This window comes from Convolutriloba macropyga, chromosome 14 (genome assembly GCF_964194025.1).
Source record: "Convolutriloba macropyga chromosome 14, txConMacr16.3, whole genome shotgun sequence".
NCBI lineage: Eukaryota > Metazoa > Xenacoelomorpha > Acoela > Convolutidae > Convolutriloba > Convolutriloba macropyga.
In genome coordinates, this window is record NC_134481.1 from 5,508,025 (window position 1) to 5,535,508 (window position 27,484).

The 27,484-nt window shown below is 39.9% G+C and overlaps 1 long non-coding RNA gene across 1 annotated transcript; it reads left to right on the plus strand.

The window, feature by feature from the left end:
• The first annotated feature begins 715 nt into the window (after positions 1-715).
• On the plus strand, positions 716-4,954 carry LOC142353340 (uncharacterized). The gene is made up of 3 exons (XR_012761046.1): positions 716-1,055; positions 3,807-3,879; positions 4,446-4,954. It is a non-coding gene; the product is annotated as an uncharacterized LOC142353340 (long non-coding RNA).
• The last annotated feature ends 22,530 nt before the right edge of the window (positions 4,955-27,484 follow it).

The following is a 27,484-nucleotide window of genomic DNA, read 5'->3' on the forward strand; positions in this document are numbered from 1 at the left end:
CGAGACGAAACTGAAGTTGAGTTTATCTGTCTTCAAAGAATCAAAGCAAATAGTAAAGTTTGCTTTTATTTCGGGTTGTTAGTCTAGCAAGAGTTACTTCATTTTGAGAAGCGTCTACCGCCAAATTGTGCATAACCAATTTTTTTCCGATTTTTTTACTGAAATTTAATGATAAAAATTTTAGAGTAATGATTATCTGTTAAGATGTCACATCAGATCTTGCCCTACAAGAAAAATTTTTAGTGAGTAATATCAATTCTTGGGTGGAAAAATTTCTAGAATCACAGGTATCCAAAAAAATTAGCTATGACCTTTTCCCGAATTTTTATATCTTTATTAGACATATTTGTCAAAATCAACGATTATTTGGATTATTTGATATGGATTACAGACAATAATCCGTCCGTGATCATAGCCCCAATATTTGCTTTCGTGGGGCTAATTATTTTCATCATTAACTTGGTTATAGATAGAATATTTCTGAAGAAAAACACGAAATCGCCTTCAGATTATTTAATAATTCGGCCTATGGTTTAATGCTATTTACATTCCCATTTTCATACGTCGTTGCCGATACTGTTAGCAAAAAACTTGGCTTGTATTTTAGTATTAACTTGGCTATTTTTTTCTACATAATTCTTGACTGTGTACTCGTTCTATTCTCGCTTTTGATTATATTTTTCGTGACTATTAATCGGTATTTCGCTATAGTTAAACCAATGAAGTACAAAATGTTTTTTAGCAAATCGTCTGTCAAAAAAATTATATTTTTTATCAACTCAATTTGCTCTCTCGCTTTGTTTTATGGTTTGGTTATTTTCATTGGAGATATTGCTCGTCAACAATACCACTTTTATGGGGATTCGTCGGAAATATTACGAACTTTTTCACATCTTTTATGGAATCTCCCGTTTTACTGGTCTGAAATTCAGTTAGTTCTTGTTGTTATTGATTCATCGTTGATGATTTTTGTTTACGTTTCAATTGCCAGAGCATACAACTTGAGTTGTACAAATCTTTGTCACTGTGTCAAAGAACGACGAACCAGCACTTCTGTGAAAAGAAGCCTCGCCTTTCGGATTTGCCAGCGCACAAAACAGCCTAACCCAAAAATTGAGTACTATTATACCGCATGCATTAATTTTTCAAAAAAATGTAAAAAAATTTTAAACTAATTTTCTAATTAACGGTTATACTGAATGCAACATTTCACTCTTTTCTGCCCATTTTTGTTGCTTAAAAATGGTTCTGACATTATTTTGCAACAATTTTTCTAATGAAGTTAAGTCCTTGTCAGCAAAAGTTGTCAGCTAAAACTGACACACCTAAAAAAATTTAATAAAATTCTGATAAAATTACTGAATAGGGGCATCTACAGTTCGTTGGTTTTTCGGATATTTTAGCAAAATTGCGGAAATGAGCGAAAATGCGAAAGTCACCGACAAAATTGTTGTTCCTTCGTCATTAATTTCGGCAACAATTTTCAGCGACAATAGCACTGCAAAAATTGGAGACTAATCCCACAAAATCAAAGGAGTAGATTAGAGTTGGCGACGAGACCAAATGATTAGAGTTAATTACACATGTCGCTTGAGAATACTAGGGTCTTATATGCCAACTTTTTGAGCATGTCGAAGTTTATCGCGCTCCCTTACTTTCCTCATATCAATACATATGCGTAAAATACATGCGTAAAACAGTGATTTGCTGAGTATATATACTCGAGCAAGTGTGCTTTTTGCAACGAAATGTAGAGGTGAAGATGTTTAATTCATTATCCCAATCACTTCAATACCAGTAGCAATTAAATATTGCAACTGTAAAGGAAATTTTATTTTAAACTTGGGGATGAAATAGACTAAGAAATGAAAGAACAAATTTGAAGGATTTCGATTTAACTAAGCATTTTTCTCGGAAACTCTTTTACTGATAAGGTTGACGTAGAACTACTCGTGGCTTATGAGATGATGAGATACATAACAGCGCTCAGCAATTACAATCTGATGTACAATATCTACCTTAACTGTATAGAAAAGAGCAATTTTTTTAGACAATCTGCATTAATTTCTTGCCGGCGTTATGTAATTACCGAGGATCCACTCAGAAGCACCAAAACAATTGTCTCTGATTGATCACTGCTGAGCTTCAAAAAATCAACATAATATTTCAACCACAGCAGTTTTGGTTTCTTTGAATCTTTTTCTCAACATTTGCACTTCATTTTTAAATTTCTTAAAAAACTTTGTGCGTTAAAATAACGTTAAAATGTGCGGGAATTCTTCTACTGTGCAATATTTAAAATGTTCTTGAACTCGCAGTGTGGTAAAGTTTTCAAAGCTTTGTTTGCTGATTTTGAAAGCAAACAGCTGATAAACAGTCTCCTATGCAACCATTTTGGACAAAAGACCTCAGTTACAGAAGAACTTTTTCTAACAGAAATACTGACAATTTTTGATTTTCAAGATCATTTCTCGATTGAAACGTTGCAAACAAGTCTTGATATTGCGAAATCTTCATCAGTAAACGTTATTAGTAAAAAACTGTAGGATTACGGGAAAATTTCAGGAACCTAAAACGACGTAAGATAAGGGGGTAATGGGGAGTAAGGAAGAATTTTTAGACTTTATTCCCAAAATCCCCCCCAAGAAATATATAAGATTAAGGTATAATATTAGAAGGCTAAAACGATTTGAGAGTGAGGTGGTTAAAAGTTCAATTCATATCTATGGGATGGATAGTATTGGGCAAGCATCGGTGGTTTGAGGGCTAAGGCGAACTAGCCCAGGGGACAGAGGTGTGGATTCAAGGCTGTCACACTGCGACTATAGAGGCAAAACGATGTGAAAGTGTGGCTGCCAAGGGGAATAAAAAGATTAGGGGGTAATGAAACAAAGCCAGAGCAGGGACATTGGGATAAAACACTGCAAAGGTAGGCGGGTAATGGGGGTAAAGCAACAGGAGAGTAAAGATAATAGGAGGTAAAACAAAGCAAGAGTGATGGGGTATTTTGTGATAAAATTAAGCAAGAGTGAGGGGGTAATGGACCCCTTAACCCTGTACTCTTGCATCTTTTACCCTCCGTTACTTACCTATTTTGCGTCGTCTTACCCCCCCCCCCCCACCATTACCCCCTACATTTTCGTCGTTTTAGTTCCCAGTACGCCTGACTCTTGCGTCAGTTTACCCCCATTACCCCCTCACTCTTGCATCGTTTTCCCCCCTAACGCCCCCCCTCTTGCATCATTTTACCCCCAAAGTTACCCCTTTTCTCTTATACCATTTCACCACCCCCCCAATTTACCCACATTACCCCCCACTTATGCGTCGAATTACCCCCCCCCCCCCCCCCCCCAATACCCACACAAATGACGTAAGAGTTTCGAGGGTAATTGGCTGTAAATTCCCCCAATTACCCCTTAATCTTTAATTTTTTGGGGTAAAAATTCGACACGGGGCCGCTACCAAATGAGGCGAATCTTGCCTAAACATTGGTTATAAAAAGGGCCTTACAGTGTGGAATTGAGTAAGGAATGATTATTTTATTTGATATATACTACTATGCAATTCATTATATATTATAGAATACTATTTAATATAACTTTATAATTGATATTATTCCTTACAATGCCTCTTACACAGCATTCCGTAAATTAACGCAAAACTAATTGTTTTAAATAGAATAAAAAAGATAACACGATATATCTCAAGTAAATTTTGTCCAAAAATTTTGTTTCCAATGTCTCTGATTGTTGTGAACAACGTTCTGCATTTGGTTGATTAAAAATGAACGGGGCTTCGTTTCAAAGACTTTGATGATGAAAAGACCAGTTGAGTTAACTGACGAGGAAAATCGGGGAATGTGTCTCGGAGAAGAAGAGGGTTTGGTGAAATACAGTTTTTCCTATCTAAAATGTTCCGTTTGCTCTTGAGCTGTGCGATAGATGAGATGTTAAACCAATCTTTTTTAAAAATACAAACTGAATGATCGCACATTTCCTTTGCGCCGAAATATTATTTTATACCGAAGCGATAAATTTGAACGGTGTTATATAGATATTTTTGACAGAAAAATGGAAGCTTTAATTCTCGAGTCTAAATTCGAAATAAGCTTTCCTCGGTCTGTTGAAAAGTTCCAATTTTTGAAGCAATTTAGCATTTTTTTCTTAAATTATTGTTAAATTGTAGTTGCAGAGAATTCATCGAAGAGTTTAGTCAAATAAACTGTACTTTTCAACTGTGAATCACGTCAAATTCCACAAACAAATTTGATTTGATGCTTTGAAAAAAATTTCATAGAAAAAATAAAACGTTCTGAATTTTTTTTGCCGTTTTTATCAATTCATTGATTATTATCGACCAGGGATTGCAATGTTCTGTACCTTTGTTGATAGCTTTTTTTGTAATGATAGAAAGTTAGCTCACCCTCGTTTTCCACAACCAATTAGAAACTGCGATTCACGAGGTCACAAACGTGAACAAGAAACCGAACACTAATTGTGAAGAACATTTAATCGTCACTGAAGCCCAACTAACGCCCTCGATGGTAATATCATTCCCGGAAAGGGTCGAAATAAATCGACTCGAATCTAATAGACGGGTAACAGTGACCTTTTTCCTCGTGGGTCTTATATTCATGTCTATAGCTTTTCCAATCTGCATCATTTCGACTTATTATGGACTTCCTCAACTTTACGACGTTGTAATAGATGATGTCTATTTCTTAGAATCGCTTGCAGTTGCATGTTTGCTTCGATTCCCCTACTCGTTCATAGCGTTTATCGACCCTATTTTGTACGCCTTCTCAAACGCTATGGTGAAACAAAAACTGAAGAATTATTTCAAGAAAGTATTTTGCCGTTGCAAAAGAAACGCCCAAACAGCTGCATAAAAATAGTCTGCCGAAGAAAGCAACTTTTCGAAAAGCATTAATATTATATTTGATTATATTCTCACATCAACGCATTTTTGACGTGCAAAAACTGTGATCTTTTCCGTCGAGCCCGCGTGTCATATTTCTAGTGTCGTCTTCTGAATTTCTAACTAGGCCAACAGTGAGGGGAATCTGTCGCCCAGAAGATCGAACAAATTTAATTAAAACCAACACCGAAGGTTTAAAAGAAAATGATGAAGCAAGCGCTACCTTGTCTCTTTTCCGAGTTTTTCCCCTCGTCCACTCTTGCAGGCTGTTAAAAATGCTTTGTCCCAAAAGACGTTAAATTGAACAGAGAACACCAGCACAAATGTAGAATCCACAGTAAAGAGATGCAACTCTCAATCAACTAACAACTTGAGACAAATTCAACTGCAAAATCTTGTATAAGTTCAAAATTTTATCGTGATTCACTCGAAGTATAATTAACCAAGTTGCTCACAGTTTCTTAACTGGTCTTGCAACTTTACTGACTGTTTTAAGTTTAGTCCCACTAAACCAACTGCTCACTAGCTCAGTCTTTCTCTCTCTCTCCAACTTAAGCACGATAAGCTGATTACAACTTTTTCTATTTGGCTAACTTTATCTTATCTTAATTAAATACACTTTTAGAACTTAAGTAAACACCATAAGTAATTCTGACTGATTGATACATCCGCAGGAGGGGTTCCCTTCACTAAACAAACAGATTAACGTCAAAGTCCGCGGTCCTTATCGCTCTTATTTGCGCACACAAACTTGGCGCCAAGTTAATTTCGTCGCTTTTGTTATTCAAAGACTATTAGTCTCCATGTGTAAATATACCACTAATTCACGCTCGCTAAAGCTAAAATAATGGCTTGGTATGCTTTTCCCAGCATTCCGTGCAATTCCCCATACAAAAATTAGTCGAAAACCCAAATTTCCCAAAAACCCAAAAATTTGACCTCTAGAGGTCAATTATAGGTCAATAGTCGAAGATGAAGGGTCAACTTGGTAAAAATAACTATTGGCGCGGGAAGTCCTTCCATAGTTACACTTACCCACCAATTTTTATGACCTAACTACTAATAGAACACGAGCAATGACCGCGCACACTTTTCATCGACCTCCCGGATGACCCCAAATTTCAAAACTTAATAACTTGCGAAGTAGTGGTCAAAACGTCTCCGGGTAAAGTTTTCTAGTAACTATAGGGTGCCACCAACTTGCCTGCCAAGTTTCATGACCAACGGATCAGCCGTTGCGAGTCGTTTGCAATTTGAAAATTTTTGACGAGTCGTGGGTGCCGAAACCCGAAAAATCCGAGTTCGTCAAAATTGACCGGGGTGGTTATTTTTTGTCACTAACTGTCTCAGGTTATCATATTAAAACTATTTCAAAGTCATTCGGCCGCTCAAAAAGGCCAATTTCCGGTTTTCGGCACTCGGGTCGTCCCGAAGCACCGACTTCCGGTCGGAATCTGGGATTGAAAATATCACCAATCGGAAGCCCTTGAAAAGTTACACTAACCCTCCAAAAATCATAGGGCTACTACCAATACTCCACGAGCAATTCAAATTTTACGTTCCGCAGCACGGGCGTGCGCTAGTTCCGTGCAGGTTGGTGTGGGGTCAAATCCGACCTCAAAATCGGATTCCCCGTACCCAAATTAGTCTATCCCCCAATTTTCAGGTCAATCCGACTTCAACTTTTTGAGAAATTGCTATTTCAATTTAAGTGTTAACTATTTTTAGTGAAAACTGCCTATTCTTATTTTAAAATGCTAATAAATTTCTCCCACAACTTCCTAAACCCTTCCCATGATCACTCAGTACATTAATTCACACGTAAACCTAGTTTCGACTGGTTAATAAAGTTATTTCTTACTTAAAAGTTCATATTTCCATTTAAAATATCGAAAACCTTCAAATCACCCCACTTCCGGTGTTAATAGCTCGGGGTTGGGTAGTCGGATTGGCCCAAAAGCTATATCAGCCTGAGAGGATCATTGGGTGTACCTGACATTAAAATTTCATAAGCGTCCGCTTAATATAACCCTCATAGTTGTAGGGCACCAATTTCGGCTACCCCCCTTATCTTTGTCACTTCAAAATAGCACATTTGTTTACTTAAAGCACACAGAACGTGATCAACTTAATTTATTTCACCCTTAGTTACTTTCATTTGAGCCTCCCTTTATATTTTAGATTAAATGGACAGCAGAAAATATTTTGAAGTCGTGCATTTTTTGCAATCAGGTCTTTTCCCTAGAAAAAGCACTAAAACTACCAGACATTCATTGCGACGCCGGAGCAGGAAATATTTCACTAAAGATGGTCGACTTTATCTCATTGTTTCCAATTTGGAGGTTCTACACAGGGGAAATGCTCGTATTAAATTATTAGAGCTGCACCGAGAAAGTGGACATCCCGCGGGAAGAAATTTGGAGAAAATTGCAAAAAATATATATTCCGCACTTGATATTAGAGAGTTGTGCACTGCAATATCACGAGAATGTTCAATTTGTAACGACAAAGTGCTTTATAAATACCGCAAAGGTCCATTGAATCTTGTGTCAGAAAATGTGCTCGATCGGATATGTCGTGAAACTGGCCTAATAAAATACAGAAGACACTGCTACGAGCTATTTGTAAGGTAAGTCCAGTACTTTTTTTTAAAAAAAAAAAAACCGTGACAACACACGTTTTCTGTAACTCTGATTACTTTCAGCCAGTCGGATTTCGATACTGCATTTTATGATCCAGTTACGTTAGATACTGCTCATCCGAAATACAATTGTGTCAGCGCATGTTTATCTACTATTATCACAGGTAATCGTTCACAAGCTGGTGAAATAGAGAAAATTTTTATAAAACTACGCAATGGGCCCAATAAGCATCTGTACACGTTACCTGGTAAAGTGGTTTTGTCTAGAGGGATTGGGGACACTGAATTTATTACCACAACAGACTTACGACTCTTTGCTCGGCAATATCGGATTAATATTTTTGTGCATTATGACTCTGGCGATGGCGAGCAACCTTTTTATCTGGGTCTAAATGGTACAAAACACGGCGTACGTTATGGGGGAATATTCTTGAAATTTCAAATTGTGGAAGGGGTGCCTCATTGCCTTATTGTGTGGCGCTGCAAACCGAAAGAAATTCTCAAAAGGTAAATTTTCCAATTATATGAATACTTTTCATAATCCCCACTGTCCTTTAGTTCTCACTTTCTATATTTTTCTCTTCCTCAATCATGCGGAGGAAGGCTTCTTTCATTTTGGGGTCTTCAGTTCCCCCTGTAACAGTCTCTTTTGCTGCTTTTGCCGCCATTCTTTTAGTGTTTTTCTTTGACACTTTCTTTTTCTTTTTTGGCTTCAGCCCCACTTCAACCAAAGCTTGTTTCCCCGAGGCTGATGGCTCAAATAGCGAGGCCGGAGGTGAAGGTGGGGGAACAATTTCGCTGTCGGGAGATCCTGTGGTCCTGTCCTGATCTCGGTTAGGCGACAATTTCAACTTTTTGATAATACTCCTTGTATTCTTTGTCCTTGCCATTTTAATTAACTTATTACTATTTTGCTTATGTATACAACTCAGGTCTCCTATTTGTCTCGTTAATCTGTTTTGACAGTCTTTTATTACTAAACTCAACCAATTTGTTATGCCTTTATCCGGTTTGTAACTTTGCTTACTTGTGTGCATATTTGTTTTAATGAGAACTCGGGGCACCATGTGTTTGCTTTCAAGAGAGTACTTAAATTTGTTCAATTTAGCTTTGGTGTTATTAACTTAATTAGATTGTCCTAATTGCGAGCTTTCCAACAAGCCTACATACAAGTAAGTTCGTACTCGTTGCTCTTATTTTAATCCGCGTTTAATTTGCATGCGCGCTACACTCCCCCCCTCTATTCTCATCATACTCCCGGATGATGGCAAAACCTGCAAGTTAAAATAAATTATTAATACAGAAAAACGAGAAATAAATTTCCTGACAATAAAATTTTTTAAAGCAGTACTTAGTCTTCGTCGCTTGACGACAATCCCAGTTCTTGTACTCTTACTTCCCTTCGCTCCAAAAGAGACAATTCCTCCAGCAGAGATCTTTCACGCGCTCTGCACCTCTCCAACGCTCGCTCGATCTTGCGCTTGTATGCAATGTGCGCGTTCCTAAACGTGTTCACCCCTCGAGTGTTGCGTCTTCTCCCCACGCAGTACGCCACTCGTTGTCCAGTGGTTCTACTGGCCCAAGGGGGAATTTGCCTCTGGCCCCATCTAGGTGCCCATCCCCTTACCGCAGCGGATCCTTCACCAGTGGTTTCAGCGTGCCTTGCATTTGTGTTGTTTTGATTCTGTTGATCCTCCTGATCCAGATCATTAGCCGACTCATTTCGTTCTCTGACTTCAATTCGACTCGCAGTGTTTACTTCACCTTCGCTGTCACTCCACGGTCGTGGGCTGCTCATGATTCGCTTTAATGGTCGAATTAAATTCTCTTCAACTACCCCGGATGCTCTTATCTTATGCCTCAAGTCAAGTTCTTTTGTCTTGTCAGTTCTTTGTTTACTCAAGGATGTTTAATTTGTGATAAGAAAACTTCACTCATTCTAACCCATTGTTTAAACATCTCATTAATCACGCCATCTGTCAAGTAAGCCGTATTCTATATTTGCTCAAGATAACCATTGTTTCAATCAGGACATCCAATCTTTGCCTAACCATAAACCAGCTCAATCGTCAAACCGTTCAGCATTCTCAAACGCAGTCATCCAACAGAAACCCAAAATGTAAGGAAATTTTAATCTTTTTATATACTTATATCTTCTTTTTCTTATATACTGTAACTTGTGTGTTGATCCAAATTTTGTATTTTTTTTTCATAACTCATTGCTCATTGTATATTTCAGGGACGCCTTCAACAACAGGACTCTGGCCTTTTTACTTCCTCATGGATTGACCAGCAAACCATTTGATTTCCTCCCAACCATGGAAATTGATTGCATTCTGGTCCAGGTGGTCTCTAAAAGCCCTGTGCCAACCAATCCGGAAGAATTCTATCTACTAGATGTCTCGGTTATTCCCCAGGGCCAGGACACCAAGCTACCGCTTGGAAATTCGTCAGCCCCACTGCAACGACTAAAATTGGCCCTAAAGAATGAAGCCGAGTGGCACGAGAACGGGTCAATTGTGCACTCAGCTCTCATTTGGTTAGAGAAACCTAAACTCGCGTGTTAAACTTTCAGAAACCTTTGACTGGACTCGATGTATATATATTTTTTAAAAAACACAGTATTGTTTCTTATGGGACTTTTACTTTACTTAGCGCTTCTATACTGTAGACTTTTATGCCTTCTGCCTTCTTATTAATTTACCTTAAAACCTGTTTTGTTTCTCAATCGATGGTTTTTTTTTTGAGTGAATCACGTTAGTAATTATCTAGGTTATAAGGCCCGGTAAGATCTAGCATTAGAGTATAAGTTTGAAGATTAAACTGCGCAGCAAATACAGACTAAGCTACAATAAACCAAAATTAAAACTGAGAACCGCCTCAAAGATCAAAACACTTTAAATCCCGTTGGTACACTGTTAAATGAACTTTAACTACTAGCGTCTCTCAGTTTCACTGTTGGATCTGAATAAACAGGTAACAAGAGGTTCTGAATAGCACATCAGTTTCGTATTTAAAATATAAAGACGATTTGACTATAAAGTCATCCGATTAGCACCAAGCAATCTTGACTAAAATTAGAAAAAGGAAGGTCTGTACTCACGCGAGTCCTTTCTGTTTAAAGAAGAAAAAAACTTAGTGTTGAGGGCCAGCGTGCTCTCTCCGCAACCAAACCATGTCACTTCCTACCGAAGTCCTTCTGCAACAAATCGCGTCCGGGTGAGGCCTTAGAGGGTCTCGGCATTGTCCTTTCTCCCTGCGAGCTGACCAACAATTTGGCCGGTTCAGGCTCGTACTGCGGTAGGTCGGCCTCCTCAGGAAGCAGTTCACGATTATGAATCCAACTGCGTCGTCTGCCTTCCATGTCGTCCAAAATCATCCTGGTTGAGCTATGGGACGGCGAACCGATTACCACCTCATCATTGCTGATGCGATCGATGCTACCTCTTTTGTGTCTACGGTGGTAGCGCACAGGGGAAACCACAGTCCGTCTCAAGTGTTCGAAAAACGATTCGTCGTGCAGTCTCTCCTGACAGGGACACAATTTGAGTTCCTGCAATTTTTTCCAAATCATCCAGAGTATAACGAGCAGAATTGTTATGGCTACCAGACCAAGAAGAATGCGCAGGGGTGAACTGTGGTACGCCTTCCAGTGGAACGGCGTATGTTTGTCAAGAATGTGTTCCGCAAAAGGCCTGGCAATCAATTCCAATTCCCCATGGTCAACTGTTCCCTCTGGTAAGTCTACCAAATTCAGTCTAAAAGATTCTATCATCTCCTCATGGGCGGCGTTTACAAAAGTTTCCGGAATTTCGACTCCTATTTTCTCGTTTTCCACCGTTCTCAAAACTTCAAACAACGACTGCAGTAGCGGATGCTTTTCAACAATAACAACTTTGCTTGAATTGTGCTGACATGTTCTGGAATCCGGATATAGAACGATCGTTCCCGTGGGGTTTTCAACCCTTCCAAGGCAACTAGGTCTAATCAGACAACTCTTGCATCCAGGTATCTGTTCACCTTGTGATTGGCCTTTCACTCTGGTATAGTTAATGAATTTAAAATCATCGTTGCTGGACGTGATCAGGTAAGTTGAGTCATCCAGGTATTCCGCAGCTGCTTCGTCGGGTAAAATTTCAACTTCATGAGGACAAAGTCTCAAAGCAGAGGTTGGTAAGTTGACAAATAGGCTCGAAAGACATGTTGCCGAGGAGCTTCTTGCCATTGGAAAAGGTTTCATGCAGAGCAACAACCTAGAACTCCCCCTACAGTGCGAGTTCATCTTTCCTTCGGTAACTTCTGCAAAATTATTATTATATTCCGAAACCAACAAATAATTTTTATCAAATCTGTACTTGGTAGCCGTCGACCCATTTGCTATTGGTTGTGGAATAGGTACCGCGCGGTAAACACGATGAAAACCATTCGTATGATGAACCGGAATGTTAAGCAGAATGTTCAAACTATTGTGTGTAACTATTGTCGATTCCACAAGTTCAAACCCATAATACGTCATAAGATCATGTCGTGGAATTGCCTCTTTCTGGGTGTCAAGTTGAAGACCGTCTAGGACCTGCAACAGAACTTCCGGTGGAATCAAAGTAGCAGGAATGTGTCCCTGAGCCAGAGAACCCAATGCATCGTCCAGCACGTAGCCAAAATTGTGCAAAGCAACTTTGTAGGCAATTAACTCCAATCTTATAGCGGTCATATGATCGCTAAAATTTCGAACTCCTGTTGTGAAGGCAATGCTTTTTTTAAAAGTTGATGCCCACTCATGACTTTTGTCGCACTGTCCTGATTTTTGGTCACCATAAGCTCCATAAGATACCGCTTTTGCTAGTTGCGAAACCGCAACTCTAATAGTGTGAAAATTCGCATTTGCATCCTTGGATATCAGCCGTAATTGACCCTGGGTCTTGTTAAGAGAGTGGCCAAGCAAGTGAATCTTTTCTCCTGATTCCAACGTAACTGTTCGAATAGCTCCGTCCAAGAATTCCGATTCTTCGCCCAAACGGTCAATGTCCTTACTGCTTCCACAGAAACCAAAGAAAGACATATAGTGACGGAAACCTTCCTTAAGTACAGGGGCAAGTACAATTGAGGAAACTACTGAGACGGCCACAATACCGGCAAAAATTGCTCCAGCACCGCGACGTTCGCGGCCGTGACGGGGATTAGTCGTTCCATTAACAAAAGTGCCTATTCGGTCCTTAATGTCCCTCCAAACCTTTTCAATCTCCTGGACTTCATATTCCACTCCTTTGATTGTCACATATGTACTGTTCAACAATCGTTCATGTGTTTCTTGATCCCCACATATGGTTCCATCATATCCTCTCCACTTTATTGCCAAATTCAACTGGAATTCCTGGTAAGCCAAGTCTAAGTGAGTCAAATTTATCGCCGGTAGTCCGGGAATTGGCACGGTTACCCACGTCGCTTCAAGTCCACTTGAAATTATCACTGGCGTTTCAGGGATGAAAACCGCTCCAGCCGTGTTTCTTTCAGTCTCTGATTGCACCACTCCGGCAAACGAGAGCAACGCAATGGCCCTCCACACAACCACCCCTCCCATTATGAAGGATTGTATCTAAATAAATGTCAATATTATTTTACTACGAAATACTAAATTAAACCTTATTCGTTAATCGAGATCAAATAATTTTACCCAATATACTAAAAGTAATTTTTTTTTTGATCTGATTTTATTTTTGCAGGGAGGGGTCTAAAAAAAAAACTAAAACCTATCAATAAAATCAAAATAAAATGTCTATTCGTCAATCCCGAGTCGGATCACGGGCTTAATGTCTCGCCGAGGTCGTCTGCGCGCCAAAGGAGTCTCTTCTAGCGTTTCAGGCGTTTCATTAGCTTGGGTCACCGGTTGTTCCTCCAAATCAAGTCCTTGGTCGTTTCTAACAGCTGTTGGACTCTCCTCGTTGCTCTGGTTGGCTTTTGGTAGATCACTAGCGTGGCCAATGTTTGTGTCAGCTAACACGTCTACAATCTCCGCCACATTGCAGGGTTTAGAGACTTGTTCGGCTTCAACTAGCGGGACGGAGGGCTCGTATGATCTCTCATCACGTGAACGGACTTGTGCCGCAGCAATATTACGTCTGCGTTGTTGCCTTTCATGGAGCGTGCTTTCGGTATTCCTTATGACCTCCCCATCATCATCATCCTCTTCCGCTTTATCATCAGGAAATTTATTGAAGAAATCCTGCGAACGAAAAGGTGTAGGTCGCTTGGTCCTGCCACTTGCGTCGCCCGTTCGCTCCTCATTATATGGTTTCAGCAAATTAAAATGAACTATCCTCGTTTTTCTCGGTCTTCCTTCTTTGTAAATCATGTAGTTGACTTCTGAAGTCCTTTCTTGGATAATGTAAGGGCCTTCGTAGGGAACAAAGAACTTCTTTGACTTGGCCTTTTGCTTCGAGTAAAGCCAAACTTTTGCACCAATTTCGTAAGGTTCACCATAAACTTTTTTGAAGTAAAGGTCCTTCTGTCTCTGTTGGTTTACTCCTAATTGCTCCCTGGCGTTAGCATGAGCTTCACGAAACTGTGCCTCGAGCCACTCGATAAATTCTCCTTGGCTACGCTCTTCATCATGGGGTTTTGGATAAAACAAATCGATTGGATACTGGCACTCCTGTCCAAACACTAGACTAAACGGCGTGGCTTGTGTGGTCCTGTGAACGGTTGTGTTATAAACGAAATCTACGTAGGGTAACATCTCGTCCCACGTCCAAGGATTATCAGCACAATACTTGGATATGACATCCGCCAAAATTCTATTGTGCCTTTCCACTTGGCCGTTTCCCTGAGGGTGATACGGAGACGTACGTGTTTTGTCAATCTTCAGTAGTTTGCACAGGTCGAGGATTAACTGACTACCAAAGTTTTTCCTTGATCTGTGTGCAAAACATCTGGTACTCCGAACTTTAAGACCCACTTCTCAACAATTGCTCGCGCGACATCTTCCGACTCTGTACCTACGAGAGGTGTGCTCACAACGAACTTTGTAAACATATCGGTTATCACTAGAATATGTTTTGCTTTCGAAGCTTTGGCCATTGTTACTGGTCCCAAAATATCGGCCGCAACCTTATGAAATCGAATTCCAACTTTGAACGGCTGGAGGCCGGCAACACGTTTCCGGCCCGCGGTTGTCCTTGCAGCACAGGGAAGACACCACAATAACCGTTTTTCTATATCCAATCTCATTGACGGCCACCAGAACCTTTGTCTCGCCTGGTTGAGTGTTTTTTCGAACGCAAAATGACCTCCACTAACGGGAGAGTCATGTAGTTGTTCTAATATCTCTTTACGACCACTTGCTGGAACAATCAGTTGTAGGACTGGCTCCTCCGAGGAACCACTCTCGTTCTTAAACCACTTACGATATAGTATTCCGTTCTTAATCGACAGTTCATTCCATCTTCCCCATAGTGCCATCACCTCTCGCCCGTATTGGGCAGCTTCATCTTTGGTTATCAGGTTTGTTCCAAAGTTTAGACAGTTTTTGTTTTCATCTACAGTTGCCCAAAAAAGAATGCGGCTGATCGCCTCATCTTGTTCTTGCATCGACCTCACGTCCGATTCACCACGAGTCCAAGTTATTGAAACTTGTTCTTCATCGTTTTCTAGCAGTTGGTCATCTTCTAGATCCGCTGTTTCGTCATACTGACCCTGAACTGTAAGCCGTAGATGATCAGTGGCCTTGGAAATGGCTGTGTTTATATCCACAGCCTCCGGACAATTTCCGGTCATCTCTTCTCTTTCTCCGGGTTCCCACTCAGGACTCTCCTCTGTTTGTCTTGTGAGTCCGTCTGCGTTGGCATGTTTCGATCCAGCTCGATGAACTACTTGAAAATTATACTCATGTAGGAACTGACACATTCGGAACGTCATTCCGGTTGCATCATCATCATTGTCCTGCCTGAAGAGCCATCGAAGGCTAGCATGATCGGTTCGAATGATGAACGGTAGTCCCCATATGTAGTTCTTATACCATTTCAATGCCTGTATCACTGCAAGTGCCTCGCGTTTGGTGGCGGAGTACATCATTTCTGTTTTTGTGAGAACCCTACTTGAGTAGACAATTGGCCGTTCCACACCATCGACAACATTAGAAATCACTGCCCCTAAGCTTACTTTGCTGGCATCTGTATCAATGATGAAGGGCTAATCAAAACGAGGAAATTGCATCACTGGCGCGGTAGCAAGTTCGACTCGAAGTCTATCAAATGATAATTTGCAGTCGGAATTCCACTCGAAGCGAGCATCTTTCTTTGTGAGATCCGTGAGTGGCCTTGCAATTTGTGCAAAATCTCTCACAAAGCGTCGATAGTAATTGCAGAAGCCAACGAAGGACCGAATCTGTTTCACCGTCTTTGGTACTGGCCAATGCTTTACCGCCGAAACTTTATCGGGGTCCGGTTTTGCTCCTCCGTTGCCAATAATATGACTAAGATATACAACTTCTCGTTGAAATAATTTACACTTCTTGGGCTTTAATTTCAAGTTCAGCGCCCGCAGTGTTTGAAAAATAGTCCGCAAATGTTCCAAGTGATCAGCTTTATTGGTACTATAAGCCAGGACGTCGTCTAGGAAGATGAGAATAAATTTGTAGAGGTAGTCTCTGAAAACTTCATTCATCAATCGTTGGAACGTACCAGGTGCATTTGACAATCCGAAAGGCATTCGAACGTATTCATAAAGACCTCCATCCGGTGTCCATTGACGAAAACACTTTTGCTTCTTTCAGTGCATCGAACGACTGGTCAATCTTAGGAATTGGGAAAGCATCTTTGATTGTTACGTCATTCAATTTTCGGTAGTCAATACAAACCCGCACACTTCCGTCCTTCTTCTTTACAAGTACTACTGGGAAACTGTAAGGACTTTGGGTCGGCCGAAGGATCCCTTGGTCCAACATTGCATTAACTTCTTCCCTGATAATCTCTACTTTAGGTAAACCCGCTCTTCTGGGAGGAATTTTTATTGGAGGGCTGTCACCAGTCTCAATCCTGTGTTCCACAACATTGGTGCAGCCTAACTCGTCGTTGGTCAAGGCAAAAACATCACGGAACTCTTGAACTAAGGCTCTCAAATCAGTCAAATCGTTGCCTGTCACACCAGGTGCCGATAATTCAAGAATTTTTTGGACGTCGTCTACAAGTTGAGACGTCGGTTTCAAATCATTCTGTAATTGAACATCAAGATGTGTTTCAGCAGTCTTGGCTATGCGATCAAATCGGTTTGGGTCAATCTTTGATCCATTAGAAATTTCAGTAGCATGCACAGTCATTTGACGGTCATGAGGAACTGCCTCAATAAAAGTTGCCAAACTTTTCGGTCCTTCAATTCGTATTGGCACTGTTGATCCCTCTTTCTGACCTGTCCAAAGCTGATCAGTATCCAAATCGATAATGCAACGGTGCCCCTTTAAAGTCTCAAGACCCAGGATCATGTGGTTGTCGAGATCATGCATGACTAAAGCTTCAATATCAGTGTCGATTTCGCCCAAACGTAGATGCAATTTTGCTCTGCCGATAACGTCAACTCGTTTACCGTCCGCTGTGTCAAGTCTACCAGTATACTTTTCCATTTTAACCGGAATGTCCAAAGAAAATAAGGTATCGTAACTGATTATGTTCGTGTTTGCTCCCGTATCGATAAGAAAGGCTAGCTTCGTGTCATTCAATTCGCCCGAGACCAGAATGCTGTATGGCTCTTTTCCTTGCTCAGGCAACTCACGCATTTGGTCTGTTGTGGATGTTTTCGTAACCAGGGGCTCGTCCAACTGATGATACATCCTTAACTGATTGGACTGCGCTCCTTCGTTGCTGGTAGCAACCGTTGTTTGGGGTTTATTTTTGTATTCGGCCGGGATAAACCCTTCCCTCCGGAATTCCCCGGTGGGCCCGGCCCTTTCTAGTTTAAAGGACTATTGGCAAGTAGCGGACACTCTCTCTTGAAGTGATCCGAACTTCCACATTGGAAACAGCCTGTACCACCTTGTCGTCGTTGTTGGCCAGGGTTGTATTGTCCCTGCGGTCGAGAAGCTGACGCAAATCCCTGTCCGTATCGGCTATCTGGAGGGTACGGATTGAACAACTGCTTTCCAGTGTTCTGAGGTGCACGAGCTTGCTCTGCTGGGGGTCCCGGTATGACAGACGAGACGAACTTACTCATCATCGAAGATATATTTGACATAAACTTTTCCTGACTGTCAACCAGTTTGTCGATTTTTGTCCCCAGCGCATCATTTGTCAGAGGAGTTTGTGCAATTGAGGTGCCCTGAACACCTCTTGACGCTTGTGAAGGCAAAGGTTGAGCTACCACCGGAGGAAACGAAGTTGCCTCTGCCATAGTCCTTATTGCCGATATTCTTTTCCGCTGTCGAAATCGTGAACCTTTCGTAATTGCTTCAAGACTCAGCGCTCTGTTTACAGCTTCGTCGAATGTCTGTGGATCCTCTCGAAGAAGCAATTCGTAAATATCGGAGTCGAACAATCCATCGATAAATTGTTCTCTGTTCATGTCATCTCGGGACAAAGCGTTCATGTGTGTATGTGCGATATCACCCAATGCCCTTACTCTTCTCGAGAACTCACGCGTTTCCTCCTTGTCGCCTTGCATGAGTGCCTTGAACTCTGCTCTGGCCGTACGTTGATCTCTGTAAGGCGACATTCTTGGATCCAAGTACTCAAAAACCCTCGCTAGTGTTGGCGGCAAATTCCTTCCCACTTGTCTCGTAAACCTGGCAGGCATGGCAGTGAACTCATCAAGCGCCCACAACGTTAAACACGTTGGAAGGGCCCGAATTGCTGTGATATCATCCCAACCATTGGTGTCAGCTAGCCAGAGAAAGTGCTGCTTCCACTGGATCCACGTCGAGTGTTTTTTCGAAGGGTATCGATCCGGCCTCAGTGTGCCCGGTCCAAAAATCCCGCGGCCGTTGTCTGGAGCTTCGTCATCTCCGTCCTCGTCGCCTCTGTCTAAGGTGAGAGGATCGTTAGGTAGATCGTCTCCGTTTTCGCTCATTTTGGAAAACTTCACCACTTAGCGGATAAAAAAAATAATCTTACAGAAAATTACAAGGAGCGATGCCCACCCAGGAGCGCCACTGTCGTCTTCTGAATTTCTAACTAGGCCAACAGTGAGGGGAATCTGTCGCCCAGAAGATCGAACAAATTTAATTAAAACCAACACCGAAGGTTTAAAAGAAAATGATGAAGCAAGCGCTACCTTGTCTCTTTTCCGAGTTTTTCCCCTCGTCCACTCTTGCAGGCTGTTAAAAATGCTTTGTCCCAAAAGACGTTAAATTGAACAGAGAACACCAGCACAAATGTAGAATCCACAGTAAAGAGATGCAACTCTCAATCAACTAACAACTTGAGACAAATTCAACTGCAAAATCTTGTATAAGTTCAAAATTTTATCGTGATTCACTCGAAGTATAATTAACCAAGTTGCTCACAGTTTCTTAACTGGTCTTGCAACTTTACTGACTGTTTTAAGTTTAGTCCCACTAAACCAACTGCTCACTAGCTCAGTCTTTCTCTCTCTCTCCAACTTAAGCACGATAAGCTGATTACAACTTTTTCTATTTGGCTAACTTTATCTTATCTTAATTAAATACACTTTTAGAACTTAAGTAAACACCATAAGTAATTCTGACTGATTGATACATCCGCAGGAGGGGTTCCCTTCACTAAACAAACAGATTAACGTCAAAGTCCGCGGTCCTTATCGCTCTTATTTGCGCACACAAACTTGGCGCCAAGTTAATTTCGTCGCTTTTGTTATTCAAAGACTATTAGTCTCCATGTGTAAATATACCACTAATTCACGCTCGCTAAAGCTAAAATAATGGCTTGGTATGCTTTTCCCAGCATTCCGTGCAATTCCCCATACAAAAATTAGTCGAAAACCCAAATTTCCCAAAAACCCAAAAATTTGACCTCTAGAGGTCAATTATAGGTCAATAGTCGAAGATGAAGGGTCAACTTGGTAAAAATAACTATTGGCGCGGGAAGTCCTTCCATAGTTACACTTACCCACCAGTTTTTATGACCTAACTACTAATAGAACACGAGCAATGACCGCGCACACTTTTCATCGACCTCCCGGATGACCCCAAATTTCAAAACTTAATAACTTGCGAAGTAGTGGTCAAAACGTCTCCGGGTAAAGTTTTCTAGTAACTATAGGGTGCCACCAACTTGCCTGCCAAGTTTCATGACCAACGGATCAGCCGTTGCGAGTCGTTTGCAATTTGAAAATTTTTGACGAGTCGTGGGTGCCGAAACCCGAAAAATCCGAGTTCGTCAAAATTGACCGGGGTGGTTATTTTTTGTCACTAACTGTCTCAGGTTATCATATTAAAACTATTTCAAAGTCATTCGGCCGCTCAAAAAGGCCAATTTCCGGTTTTCGGCACTCGGGTCGTCCCGAAGCACCGACTTCCGGTCGGAATCTGGGATTGAAAATATCACCAATCGGAAGCCCTTGAAAAGTTACACTAACCCTCCAAAAATCATAGGGCTACTACCAATACTCCACGAGCAATTCAAATTTTACGTTCCGCAGCACGGGCGTGCGCTAGTTCCGTGCAGGTTGGTGTGGGGTCAAATCCGACCTCAAAATCGGATTCCCCGTACCCAAATTAGTCTATCCCCCAATTTTCAGGTCAATCCGACTTCAACTTTTTGAGAAATTGCTATTTCAATTTAAGTGTTAACTATTTTTAGTGAAAACTGCCTATTCTTATTTTAAAATGCTAATAAATTTCTCCCACAACTTCCTAAACCCTTCCCATGATCACTCAGTACATTAATTCACACGTAAACCTAGTTTCGACTGGTTAATAAAGTTATTTCTTACTTAAAAGTTCATATTTCCATTTAAAATATCGAAAACCTTCAAATCACCCCACTTCCGGTGTTAATAGCTCGGGGTTGGGTAGTCGGATTGGCCCAAAAGCTATATCAGCCTGAGAGGATCATTGGGTGTACCTGACATTAAAATTTCATAAGCGTCCGCTTAATATAACCCTCATAGTTGTAGGGCACCAAGTTCGGCTACCCCCCTTATCTTTGTCACTTCAAAATAGCACATTTGTTTACTTAAAGCACACAGAACGTGATCAACTTAATTTATTTCACCCTTAGTTACTTTCATTTGAGCCTCCCTTTATATTTTAGATTAAATGGACAGCAGAAAATATTTTGAAGTCGTGCATTTTTTGCAATCAGGTCTTTTCCCTCGAAAAAGCACTAAAACTACCAGACATTCATTGCGACGCCGGAGCAGGAAATATTTCACTAAAGATGGTCGACTTTATCTCATTGTTTCCAATTTGGAGGTTCCACACAGGGGAAATGCTCGTATTAAATTATTAGAGCTGCACCGAGAAAGTGGACATCCCGCGGGAAGAAATTTGGAGAAAATTGCAAAAAATATATATTCCGCACTTGATATTAGAGAGTTGTGCACTGCAATATCACGAGAATGTTCAATTTGTAACGACAAAGTGCTTTATAAATACCGCAAAGGTCCAATGAATCTTGTGTCAGAAAATGTGCTCGATCGGATATGTCGTGAAACTGGCCTAATAAAATACAGAAGACACTGCTACGAGCTATTTGTAAGGTAAGTCCAGTACTTTTTTTTAAAAAAAAAAAAACCGTGACAACACACGTTTTCTGTAACTCTGATTACTTTCAGCCAGTCGGATTTCGATACTGCATTTTATGATCCAGTTACGTTAGATACTGCTCATCCGAAATACAATTGTGTCAGCGCATGTTTATCTACTATTATCACTGGTAATCGTTCACAAGCTGGTGAAATAGAGAAAATTTTTATAAAACTACGCAATGGGCCCAATAAGCATCTGTACACGTTACCTGGTAAAGTGGTTTTGTCTAGAGGGATTGGGGACACTGAATTTATTACCACAACAGACTTACGACTCTTTGCTCGGCAATATCGGATTAATATTTTTGTGCATTATGACTCTGGCGATGGCGAGCAACCTTTTTATCTGGGTCTAAATGGTACAAAACACGGCGTACGTTATGGGGGAATATTCTTGAAATTTCAAATTGTGGAAGGGGTGCCTCATTGCCTTATTGTGTGGCGCTGCAAACCGAAAGAAATTCTCAAAAGGTAAATTTTCCAATTATATGAATACTTTTCATAATCCCCACTGTCCTTTAGTTCTCACTTTCTATATTTTTCTCTTCCTCAATCATGCGGAGGAAGGCTTCTTTCATTTTGGGGTCTTCAGTTCCCCCTGTAACAGTCTCTTTTGCTGCTTTTGCCGCCATTCTTTTAGTGTTTTTCTTTGACACTTTCTTTTTCTTTTTTGGCTTCAGCCCCACTTCAACCAAAGCTTGTTTCCCCGAGGCTGATGGCTCAAATAGCGAGGCCGGAGGTGAAGGTGGGGGAACAATTTCGCTGTCGGGAGATCCTGTGGTCCTGTCCTGATCTCGGTTAGGCGACAATTTCAACTTTTTGATAATACTCCTTGTATTCTTTGTCCCTGCCATTTTAATTAACTTATTACTATTTTGCTTATGTATACAACTCAGGTCTCCTATTTGTCTCGTTAATCTGTTTTGACAGTCTTTTATTACTAAACTCAACCAATTTGTTATGCCTTTATCCGGTTTGTAACTTTGCTTACTTGTGTGCATATTTGTTTTAATGAGAACTCGGGGCACCATGTGTTTGCTTTCAAGAGAGTACTTAAATTTGTTCAATTTAGCTTTGGTGTTATTAACTTAATTAGATTGTCCTAATTGCGAGCTTTCCAACAAGCCTACATACAAGTAAGTTCGTACTCGTTGCTCTTATTTTAATCCGCGTTTAATTTGCATGCGCGCTACATCTAGTTAATGAGTAGGGGCATAATGTACCCGGGTGACGGAGATGGAAAATACCCATTTTCATGTAATCGTTCAGATTTGAAGAGTTGAATGAACTTAATTATAGTTATTTGAAATTGATGTTTCGGAGAAATTCAAAGGCAAAAAAGCAAAAAATAACATAATTTTTTTTCTTTCAGGCTTTGAACAATATTACTTTATATTGTGCGAGCAGCCCTAGTCGAATGAAGACGGTTACCGGACAAGGCAATGCAAAAATCTTGCGAGATTCTTGCAGCACTGTGCATCATCTTGCAAGGTTCTTACAAGATCTTGCAAGATAAACGACCAAAATGCAAGATAAACGAATAAAACGAGCAGATGATAACCCATCTTCTTTAAGAAACACTATCGAGGAAACCACCTGGCTATAATATCGGGAAATATGCCTTAGAAAATGCATAAGCTTCTTTTGTTTCTTTGACCACTAGAGAACCAGACTGCACTCTGTCGCTAGTCACCAAAAATAGAGACCATAAAATTTCTAGAGTGAACAAATATAAACGGGAACATCGGGAAAAAGGCAAATGAGGGCTAAAGGGTTGTGCAAGAGAAGAACGCTGATCTAACACCTAAACATGAAAACAGAAGGTTGCGCGAAAGTGAGAGAAGAGAGAGAGAGAGAGAGAGAGAGAGAGAGAGAGATAGTGAGTGAGTGAATGAGTGTAGAATTTAAAATTCAGCTAAGGTGGTTCGGGGCCTTAGCCTCTAAATTCCAACAAGTTTTGAAAATAATTCCTAAGTTTAGTTTTTCTCTAAGTTAGCCCTCTAGGCGACTTTAATTCTCTTAAAGACCTTCTGCCCAAACTAACTTATAAAGGAAAACGGGCACACTTCTATACTTAGCAAAAGTTAACTTACACCAGTTAACTTCTAGTACTTATGCCTACTAAGAAAACTATAACAAAAACACGCCGAAATCTAGCTAAGAACTCTCTGTCTTACCAACAGAAAGGAGAGACTTCACTTACAAAATTAAATTCAAAAAGAAGCTCTAAGAAAGTACAAAAATCAAGCGGTATATATACTCCGCAAAAGTAAATAAAAGAGATATAATCAAGTCCGATTTCTTTTTATAAATTAATCTCATGCGAAAAGTCCCAAAAATCCCATGGTTAAAACAAGTTCATCCCCAATTTAGTAAGTAACCTGTAATTTGAGCTGAAAAATCTTAAGTTTCATCAAAGGTTATGAATCCGTTCAGTTCAGACAAAGTCAGAATTGTCAGTACTTATCAAAATCAATATTTGTTGAATAATCCGCCTCTAAAGTCCTAACTTACTTAGCCATTATTCTTTCAATCTAATTTAATTCGAAACTTCTGAGAAATAACCCAAGGTTAGTACTTTGCCATATTTTCTTAAGTTTTCTTAAATTTACTTAAGATAGCTTAACTTAAATTTACTTAAGATAGCTTAAGATTTACTTAAGATAGCTTAAGTTAGAAATTCCATTTCTACACCACCCACTCGGACTTAACTATTCTCCTGAATAGTTATAATTACATAGTTAAACGATTTACATCAGTAAATAGAAATGTAAAACAAATTTATAGAAAAAGAACTTATAAAAGGTTTAGTTAGTCCTTGGTCTGAGTATTCACAAACAGTTGCAAGTTCTTATGTTTTGATGCTTTCGAGGAGAGACAACACTGCACACGAATCGTTTCTATCTTGCGCATCCCCGACTGTAGTGGCCTTCTTGACCACACCGCTGGCATACTACCCGGGACCTCGTTTGAACTTGTTGGCCTCCAACAATTGCCTGTTGTCCCTGCATCAAGTGTTCAAGAGCCCATCTCTTTTTCTGTTGCCCAGAGAGGACCAATTGAATTAAACGGAAGTGAATTTCGGGACTGAATGCTGCTTCGAGAACCTCCATCTCCGTTTGTGTGCTGGCATCTCTGGTATTTTGTTCCCCAATCGTCGCAGTAGTGCTCCAAACATCATCAACGTCGTCCCGCATTGTTACCTGCTGAGGCTGTGTTGCACTACTGATTCCCAGGTCAATAGCTAAGCCCACCTTAACAGCATACCCCACAAATGGTTCTTTACGAAGTTCACTCCTCAGGCTCTCCACTTGTAGCCCGTTGATGAAAATCCAGTGGGCCAGACGATCCAACTCTTGGTCCGTTTTTCCTAGATTTTCTCGATAGCATTTTTGGTAAACCCTGTCCGCCCACTTTGTGATACTCTCGCCAACTTTTTGTTTGAGACCAAGTTCCTCTTGTGATGACATTTCTCAGTGAAGTTGAAGTCACTTTGGTTCTAGTACAACGAAGCAAGGTAATTAAAGATCGCAATTTTTTTAAAGCCTTATTTATATGCTTAGAACTTTCGCGTTATCACATATAGACAACCTTCACATTTTCCTTAAATCATGAGCTTTAAATCATTCTTCAAATTCTGATAATCCCTCTGTGGTCGCCAATGTAGAATTTAATTAAAATTCAGCTAAGGTGGTTCGGGGCCTTAGCCTCTAAATTCCAAGAAGTTTTGAAAATAATTCCTAAGTTTAGTTTTTCTCTAAGTTAGCCCTCTAGGCGACTTTAATTCTCTTAAAGACCTTCTGCCCAACCTAACTTATAAAGGAAAACGGGCACACTTCTATACTTAGCAAAAGTTAACTTACACCAGTTAACTTCTAGTACTTATGCCTACTAAGAAAACTATAACAAAAACACGCCGAAATCTAGCTAAGAACTCTCTGTCTTACCAACAGAAAGGAGAGACTTCAATTACAAAATAAATTCAAAAAGAAGCTCTAAGAAAATACAAAAATCAAGCGGTATATATACTCCGCAAAAGTAAATAAAAGAGATATAATCAAGTCCGATTTCTTTTTATAAATTAATCTCATGCGAAAAGTCCCAAAAAATCCCATGATTAAAACAAGTTCATCCCCAATTTTGTAAGTAACCTCTAATTTGAGCTGAGAAATCTTAAGTTTCATCAAAGGTTATGAATCCGTTCAGTTCAGACAAAGTCAGAATTGTCAGTACTTATCAAAATCAATATTTGTTGAATAATCCGCCTCTAAAGTCCTAACTTACTTAGCCATTATTCTTTCAATCTAATTTAATTCGAAACTTCTGAGAAATAACCCAAAGTTAGTACTTGCCATAATTTCTTAAGTTTTCTTAAATTTCTTAAGATAGCTTAAGTTAGAAATTCCATTTCTACAGTGAGTAAGTGTGTGTGTGTGTGTGTGTGTGTGTGTGCGTGCTTGTGTGTGAGTTAGTAGGTAGGTAGGTGTGTGTGTGTGAGAGAGAGAGAGAGAAAGAGTCAGAGAAAGAGAGAGTGAGTGAGTGAGTGGTTGAGTGAATTAGGGAATGAGAAAGAAAGAGAGAAAGAGAGAGAGAGAAGAGAGAGAGAGAGAGAGAGTTAGAGAATGAGAGAGTGAATGAGTGATTGAGTGAATGAGGGATTGAGGGAGAAAGAGAGAGAGAGAGAGAGAGAGAGAGAGAGAGAGAAAGCGAGGGAGTAAATGAGTGATATATATATATATATATATATATATATATATATATATATCTATATATATATATATATATATATATATATATATATATATATACATACATACATATATATATATATATATATATATATATATATATATATATAGAGAGAGAGAGAGAGAGAGAGTTTCGCGCAATTTACAATTAGTTCCGATCTCATTTTTTTAAATCTTTGTGTTGACCTCAAAAGATGTCAACTTCTGCTATAGAACCTTTTCTAAAGAGATTGAAGGCTAAAAAAGTGAACCTTTTTTGCAACTTAGATAAATGATTCGGTAATAAATGCTGTTTTTTCGGTATGAGAAATATACGATCAACATCTTCGCATCCATTAAAGGTACCATTTAGCTCACGTCCCTGTTGGGCATTAGCTTCGCGACTCCCAGGTTCCAGGTTTTGTCAAAAATAAATGTAAGAATTGCTGTGAACAGCGGTGAAAAAAAAAATCACCGTAAAGCGAAAGCGCCCGTATCTTATTGCGATGAATGCTGTGAGAGTGCTGATTTTGTGTAAGATATGCGGTTTTAGAGGTGAAATTTCTATTTTCACTGCATTCACCGGATTTCTTATAAAAAAAGAAAGTGCCGTACACGCGTTCATACCTCTCGCCTCCTGCACCTCATTAACATCCTAATCCACTACGCCATCTGTCACGTACTTCAATTAGATTTCTTGTGAATTTAAATCAGATTCAATAAAACGTTATTAAAAGCAAATGCGTTCAAACTTTTGTAAAATTTGCTATTTTCAGGGATCATTATTTATTTTCACCGTTTAAGCGGTAAAAAAATGATTCTCCGCTACTATCGGGAAGCGGTAAAAGTAACAATTTCACCGCTAAATTCAACCGCGGATCTTGCAAAAATGCAACGCAAAAAAATTACAGTAGTTTTTAGCCGTGAATTTTTGTAAGTTTGCCATTCTTAGTGTTGAAATTCTTTTTTCACCGTATTCACCGCATTCGACGCTAAAAATAGAAATTTTTACATCTTTTCAACGCATTCACCGCAAACCTTACATTTTTAGCAATTTTTAGCGTTCACACCTGGAACCGGGTCACAAATACTAATATTGATAGATTATGACTGCAGTCACGGAAACGCCATGGAAACTTCTTGCTTGACATATAACTGTTAAATAACGTTATTTAATATGAGCTGAATTTGAGCTTAACTTGAGCTGGGAAGTCCAGAGAATCATCTCACTGAGTGTTTTTAGCTCAATGTGACAAAAACCATAGACTTGTGGAATTCATTTAAAAATTAGCTCTTTTTCTATCCCTCATTATCGTACTGGTCATGTGTAATCGTAATTCAAATAGTACGTGGCAGGAGACAGTCGTTGTCCAAATCCAGGCTGACACTTAATATACTCTAAAAATGTCAATAAAACAATCCCTGCACTAGAAAAACAGATTGAAAACCATCCGGAAAAAATGAATACTACGCAGAAATATCCGAAAAAATA